Raw genomic sequence first — 7,584 nt, 5'->3', positions numbered from 1 at the left:
ACTACACTGGAATTTGTCTGGGAAAATAGGGCTATCATATTCCTGCAAAAATACTAGGAGTCTTTTTTAATGTCCACAGATAACTAGTGCCTCAGCATTACTTCTTGGATGAAATGTATGAAAGTGCCTTGCATGAAGTCCAAGACCAGAGATCACCTGAGTGCTTTTGGAAATGTACCTTGTGCCTGAAAGTTGGTGTCTCCAGCAACAGAGTGCCTTCCCTGCCCCGAAAGAAAACTCAGCTGAACACATCTGAGTGGCTCAGGCTTCTGCCTTTACCTTCTAATAGAAACCTCAGCCATGTGCAGTTGTCATCTTATTTTTCTTAATCTTTTGTAACTATACAGGCTCGTTCTTCAAGGGGAATTTCAAGTTGTTCAAGCCACTTAGAAGATCTGGTGACATGGAATCAAGAAATAAATAAATCAGCTGTACACGCATAGTTTAAACAGCTAGTGGCCAGACTTTTCTGAGTTAATAGAAGATAAATAAGTCATAGTTGTAGTCTATACCGGGGCACCCAAGATTTTGCTGGTGTCAGCCAGATGAGTGGCTAGGAGCCGCTGGCTCTGGTCCTGTGAGCCAGGATTAGGCCCCGTGCCACTCCCAGAGACCGGCGCTGCCTTCCTTAGCCCCATACTACCTCCCTCAGCAGCAAGCTGCAGAATTGGGACCTACATCACCTTCAGCTGGGCCCTGTGTCCCTGGACTGAGTCCTAGATCACCTCCACATGCAGATCTAGCACACTATACAGCCCCTGCAATGCTTTCCAACAGCTTGGAAATGTGGCAGCAGGGGAGTGGCAGTTGCCACATCTGCTCCCCTGCTGCCAAATTTTCAGACCCGTGGGGTCCATGGGCTGGACCTAGCCCAGGGATGGGCAATTATTTTGGGCAGAAGGCCACTTACTGAGTTTTGGCAAGCCATTGAGTCTGCATAACAGGCAGCCAGGGGCAGATAAATATTAATTTTCTAAATTTTTTAGGGGCCCACGGGCCAGGTAGAACGGCCTGGTGGGCCACATCCGGCCCATGGGCCACATTTTGCCCACCCCTGATCTAACCCATGAGCCAGGTGTCGAGCACCCTGGTTTATACCATTGATTTGTTTGGAAGATACCTAAATGAGGCAAAGGGCCAGATCAAAGCTTGTTGTAGCCAGTAGCAGTAATCCCACTGACTTCACTTGGCCTTACTTAACTTTTAAAAATGAATTTGAAAAGGGAGGGGAGAGTCTTGTTTTTCTTCCTTTTTTGCTTTATTAGTTTCAGCAGAGAGCGCTGGCATCTATTTTTAAGGCATGAAAAATGCCAGCTGTCAGTCCATGTACCTCTGAATTATTCCAGTTATTAAGCATTCATAGTTAAAGGAACTTTAGACTGTGTCGGGAGGTTCGGAGACCCAACAAAATCATAGATATGTATATAATGTGCAACGCCTGTGTAGACAACAGTAATTTACGGACACCGGTAATTAAATAACATGCTTTTACTTTTATCTTACATTTTTAATGGAGGGTGAAAGAAAAGCGGTACAGTCATCTCAAGGAGGAAGTAAACAAAGAAACCCACACACAAAGTTTGTAGAGTGCTCAAGTTTTACATTGAACAACTATTTAGGTCACAGGAATTAGAGACGGGGCATTTAAGCCTGGATTAATAAAAAAGCAATTTCCACTATCAATGTCTTTCAGTATGGAGAATAATCCTGTGTTTTACATGAGATGTAATGACCTTAACCCCTACAGTCAATATCTAAATGGTTCATATTGTCAAAAAAAACCCATCCCAAAAACAGAGGATAATAAAGTGGGCTCACAATTTCTCTTTTAGTTAAAAAGCAGTCCTTTTGCTTGGGCCCTTAAATTGTGAAATCAGTTCCCTTTAGTTTTACAAGATCTTTCTTGCTTCAAAAGAAATATTTTATTTCTTAAATAAAGAAGAGAGGGAGTGATATGTTGTCCAAACCTCTTTCAATTATATGATCCAAGTTACGGCAGGGTAAAGCTTTTCTCAGTGGGAGTTACTATAGCGCACTAGTCATTCAGCTGTGAATCAAGAAACACTGGAACCTGCTAGTGAAAGCAACTCAACCTTAGATCTGTGCCTTGATTATCTTCTCAATACTTAGACAAGTCTCATTTCCAGTCAAGGCAAACTATGTTTATTCATTTACAGCAGTATGTATAATACTGCGCAGCTGGTTTGTTCTCACTAGGTCTGGCTGGATCATGACAAATGCATTTCACAAAAAATTCCCAGGCTTCAGAATTTGTTTTCATTCTGCACTGGAACAAAAAACCAACCAACCAAAGAAAAAACTTTCAGAATAGTTCTGTGACCTGGAATTTGTCGAAATATGCTTTTTCAGGTTGAAAAGTTCAGGTTTTCAATTCGGGCCTCTCACTAGGAACAGATAAGTTTTCATCAACAGATGTTTAGTAAAGGTCAGTACTTTTTAAAGCATCAGCCAAATCATCCATTAGAAAATGAAGCACACTAAGAGCCTAATTCTGAACTGTAAAAGCTTTCCATACCTGTTACCAATTATCACATACTTGACTAAGGCCAACATACACATATCAGTGCATTTTAGCATTTATGCAGAACTCAATAAAGCGTGAGGGCAGGGGGAGTTGCAACTATACAGCATACACCAGTGAGGGCCAAGCTTTTTGGTTACATACTAGCCCATGGGTAACCAGTGGGGCACTTGCCCCCCCAGCAGTCAGGCAGAGACCAGGGGGAGTACCCTCGTGGCCGATTGCGCCGACCGGAGGGGGAGCGCACTTCTGGACCATGAGGGGACTGTGGCGTCCCCACTCCCCAGTTGGTGCTCTCAGGGGGAGCACCAGCACTCTTGCCTGCCCCTCCTGCCCATCGCCTAAGCAGGGAATACTGCTGTCAGAGGGTACACCAGCGCTCTCAGGGCGTGCATGTTTTTCCCTGCGCACCCGCTACACGTCACCACTGTACTAACCCCACACCCTCCCTGAGTGCCACACGGATCCCCTTGCCCTGCCCAAATCTGTTGCTCTGTTTTCTGCTCCCTGCCCTATCTGTTGCTGTACTGCCTGTCCCCACCCTGATCTTCTGCATACCACACACAGAGGCTGCCTGTGCCACTTGTAGCATGCGTGCTGCAGGTCGGCTACCCCTCGCATACTGGATGCAAGAAATTACTATTCAAAGTGCCAACACTGCATGGGGGCTCTGCATGGAGGGTCCTTGAATCTGCTAAGAGCAGCTTGCAACATTAGGGAGCATATGCATGAATAGCAGGAGTGGTAATTTATAAAATGAAGGTATTTTATATTTATTCTTTAAGTTAAATATATTTAATATATTTAAATCTATGTGAGTACTTTAACTATTCACCTTAAGTTTAATTATTTCTTTAAATGGCAACGCTTGTTTGAATTTGGGAATTACACTGGTGATATGTGTGTACATGCACATCTGAGTGTTCTTAAATGCAGAGATCAAGTCTAAGTTTAACAGTACCCCAGTGGCACTTGCATTATGGCTTGCGGTACCAGACACTCTTTGAATACAGATTAAAATAAATTTAGGCTATTTGGATGAAAAGGTAAAAACACTGCCAGGAGGAATATTTTTTCTCCCCATTAATAAACCTCTTGCATTTGGGGTGATGCTGAGCAGCTGTTTTCTAGTATAGAGGAACATCAAACAATAGTTTAAGTCCTCAAAATGAAGAAGAATATGTAGTTACAACAACAGGCAGTTCAGTCGCTGGGATGCAATTACTCTTACTGGAATTTTGCTGCATAACTAGTGTGTCAAATACATTCTGGACCTACTTGAGATTTCCACAGCATCTTTAGTCATGTGCAAATTAAAAAAAGGACAGAGGGGAATGGAGGGGGGACTCCAAGACTAACATTGTTTTAAGGTAATAGCTCAAGACTGACTCACACGGCCATTCACTTTCATGTAAGAAACCCTGGATATTAAAGAATGAGATTCAAGCAAACACCAGGAAATAGGTTATCAATCATTCAGACCTTCATAAATGTCTAGCACTGTCTACCAGACAAAGTTGTTCGGGCAAAAACATTGGGGTCATTAAAAACCATGATAGCATCTTGTGGTTAATGGAGTACTACAGAAAAAGGAAATGAGCCTTGAGCAACTGAATGGCCTTTACTCAGTCCCCAAACATTATTTCTTCATGTCCTTATGTTCTAAATTAATATCTTGTTTTCCAACCAGTGTAGCATTGCCATTACAATCACATGCCACTTTGCTTTAACAGAGTCATTAACCAAGCTATTTACATCAATTACCAGGCAACCCATTGTCCCAGTGTTGCTACTAATTCCTCAGTTGAAGTGTCCTGCTATGCTGGAACACAGCTCTACAGCAGCACCCAACGATAAAGGATAATATTAACGCTGCCCTTCTGCAAGACAAAGTATCCCAAGAACAGCAGGCGATAACGGCATGTGCCTCTGCACTCACATCACCCCCGTGATCATCTGCAAATTTTATGCAGGTGAATCCCGGCCTTGAGCTTAGAGAGGATTTCTGTGTCTAAAAACACCAGAGGCCAAGTAATGCCTAATCAATAGAGTTCCTCCATAGCAAGCATCAGGGCAGGGAGAGGGGGTGAAGGAAGAAGAGGGATTTACTCTAGTCCCATTAAATACCATAATGTATAGATGGCAGCATGTACCGTAATAGTATTTTTACCTACAGATACAATATAGTATCAGGTATCTAAGTGATGACCTGTACATTTATACAGGAGTGTATAATATGTATGCCAGGATCTTGTAGATACTAGATGTTTTGCATGCTATCATGCAATCAGTGTTGAAAATGTACTGAAGACTGAGAACCGAATCCCAGCACACACAAATAGACATCCCACTTTCACAAAAGCCAGCATTGCCATGCAGAACCTGATTCAACAGCTGCCCCAAAAGAATTAGAAATGCTCCGCACCATCAAGGAAAGCTCTCCAGTCAATGGCACTGTGTCTGTTGCTGGTAGCACAGCAAAACTGCTGTTCATAAGAAAAATATATGCTCTCTTCAAGTGTCCCTAGGCTTTTTATTTCATGGAAGGAGGACAAAGAAAAACAGGGTCAAAGAGGGCTGTACTGTTAGAACTATGAACATTGAAGATGAGTCATGATTTGCTTTCAGGTATTACAAGTTAAACCGGGGGCGGGCAATTATTTTGGGCGGAGGGCTGCTTACTGAGTTTTGGCAAGCCATCGAGGGCCGCATGACAGGCAGCCAGGGGCAGATAAATATTCATTTTCTACATTTTAGGGTCCCTGTGGGCCAGGCAGGCTGCATGTTGCCCACCCCTGAGTTAAAGAAACAATGAAATTCCTTCTACAGCTAAGAACACAACTAGACCTCCAGCTCAGACAAAATGATTCAATTGTCAAATCATTCATTTATATTGTAAGTCTATGCTGCCTTCTTATACCCAGCTCCATCTGCCTGACTGCTGCAAAGCACTCAGAATTAGACTTGTCAAACTGTAGACTGATTTTTTCTTACTCAGGACCTGGTATTTTGCACCTGTGTTGGAGATGGAAGTGTCTGTTGCAGGAGGTGCTACATCTCATCCATGTCCAAAAGAGAGAGGAAACGACTGGGTTGGATGTTAGACATGAGAAAAATGAGACAAGAGATACAAAGTGATGAACAGCAATAGACAGAAGGGGAATGCCTGCTAGCAAACCAAATAAGATGACTTTATACCTGGCCACACCAGTCCTTAAGAGCTTGTAATCTATGTAGCCATGATGGACAAAAGACGTTAGAAGAAACTGAGCAGTGTAATAATTTGCCCAAGATCATGCAAAATATTAGTCACAGACCATGTCTGTGGACTCCTAGTTCAATGCTCTGTCCGGTATATCATACTGCCTACAGTAGAAAATTTTCCAGTGAAATGCTTCTCTGTGGAAAAACACCAATTTGATGAAACAAGGATGTTTTGCAGAAATGTATCAATTCTGATGAAACCTGTGATCGAAACGAGGCAGAAAGGCAGGGTGGTCACCCTGTCTGCTTAATTTCTTCCCAGTCCGGGTACCTTGAGCTTTGAGGCAGGCCCCCTTGCCCGGCGATTCAGGAAGCCAGCAGCAAAATGAACAATTCTGTGCATCAGGAGAAAAGAAATAGATTTTTTTCTGTTTTTCCTCCTAGAAACGTCTCTTTTTTTTTAAGTTTCTCTCTTAACAGAAGTTCTAAAACAAAATAAACAAAAGTCAAAACTTCCTGCTTCGGGGAAATGCAGTTTTCTGACAACCTAAATAGGCGAGTGCGATGTTTTTAATTACATGCTTGGTATTCTGCGCGTTTTTGCCTCCTCTCATACTGTATGTAAAATTAATGTTTAGCCTGAAATTAAGATTTCAAACTAAAATAAGCCACGGCATCTATTTGACTTTTTCCCCTTGATCCACCCACGTTATAACAACAAGTCACAGCTCTCAGCACCTCCTACCCTGGGACCTTGCATACAGCTCACTTAGCTCTGGATTGTCTTGTAACCAATCCCTAACTAGTTCTTTCACCATCATCTGAATCTTTTACGCCACCGTGAAAAAAACACACATTTCAAATAAAATAAGGTGTTTCCTCCACCTCTGTGCAAACTGACTTGCTCTTCTACTTCCTCTGTTCAGTGCAAAAGGCACCCTATATAGCTCGAAGTTGTAGGAAGTCAGAGGGAGAGAGACGCACACAATAGAAAAGAGTTCATTCCACTCTTTAACCCTGACTTACACAGAAATACTTTGACATGGTCTGATCTGGTCAAGGGGGATGAATGTAGCTTAACACTGTTATGAATAGCCTGAAGCCATGAGAGAGCAGAGAATATAGCCAAAAGCAATGCAGTGATATCTGATCAAAAGCAATGTAGCAGGGTCTGATCTTTGTTGAACAGCATGAATGCTGGAGGAAGACAAGACAGGTATTGTACAGAAGTACCTGAACCATCTAGTCACCCGTAAGGGCACTGATAATAAATCCCAATTTATTAAGTAAGAGTCTGACTCACATGAATTTAAACATCTTGTTGCACGGAACTGTCCATACCTACAACAATGGCTCAAATTGGAGGTCAGGTGTATACCCACCCCTAATATATGAGTGGGTGGGAAGACAGGAGAAAACAGCCAAAAGGATTTCATAACGTGGTGATTATTTTTACTCACAGTGACAGTCTCACTATTCATTCATAGATGTTAAGGCCATTGCAGTGGTGCAATTCAGGGTGCAGGACTCCCCTCTGCCCCAGATAACTCAGGTGTGAGCTATAAAACACCCTATTATACAACCTATAAAAACACCCAGCTAGGATTTTAACATTTCAATTGATGGAGACTCAATCCCGGCTTTTGTGTTCGATTACAATGGGCATGTCAACATGTGCTATTAATACAACAGAATAAACTCCGGCACACCTTGCACCAGAGTTTATTGCTCCCAGGTGCTGTGTTTACATGTGTGCCCAGAACTGCAGCATGTTGAGCTGGGTCAGAGCAGATCTGGATGACAGGGTCCACAGGGTGAGCCTGCTAGCCGGCTCAACA

Source organism: Gavialis gangeticus, unplaced genomic scaffold (assembly GCF_001723915.1).
Source record: "Gavialis gangeticus isolate Ggan-Ray unplaced genomic scaffold, GavGan_comp1, whole genome shotgun sequence".
NCBI classification, from domain to species: domain Eukaryota; kingdom Metazoa; phylum Chordata; order Crocodylia; family Gavialidae; genus Gavialis; species Gavialis gangeticus.
This window is presented reverse-complemented; position numbering follows the sequence as displayed.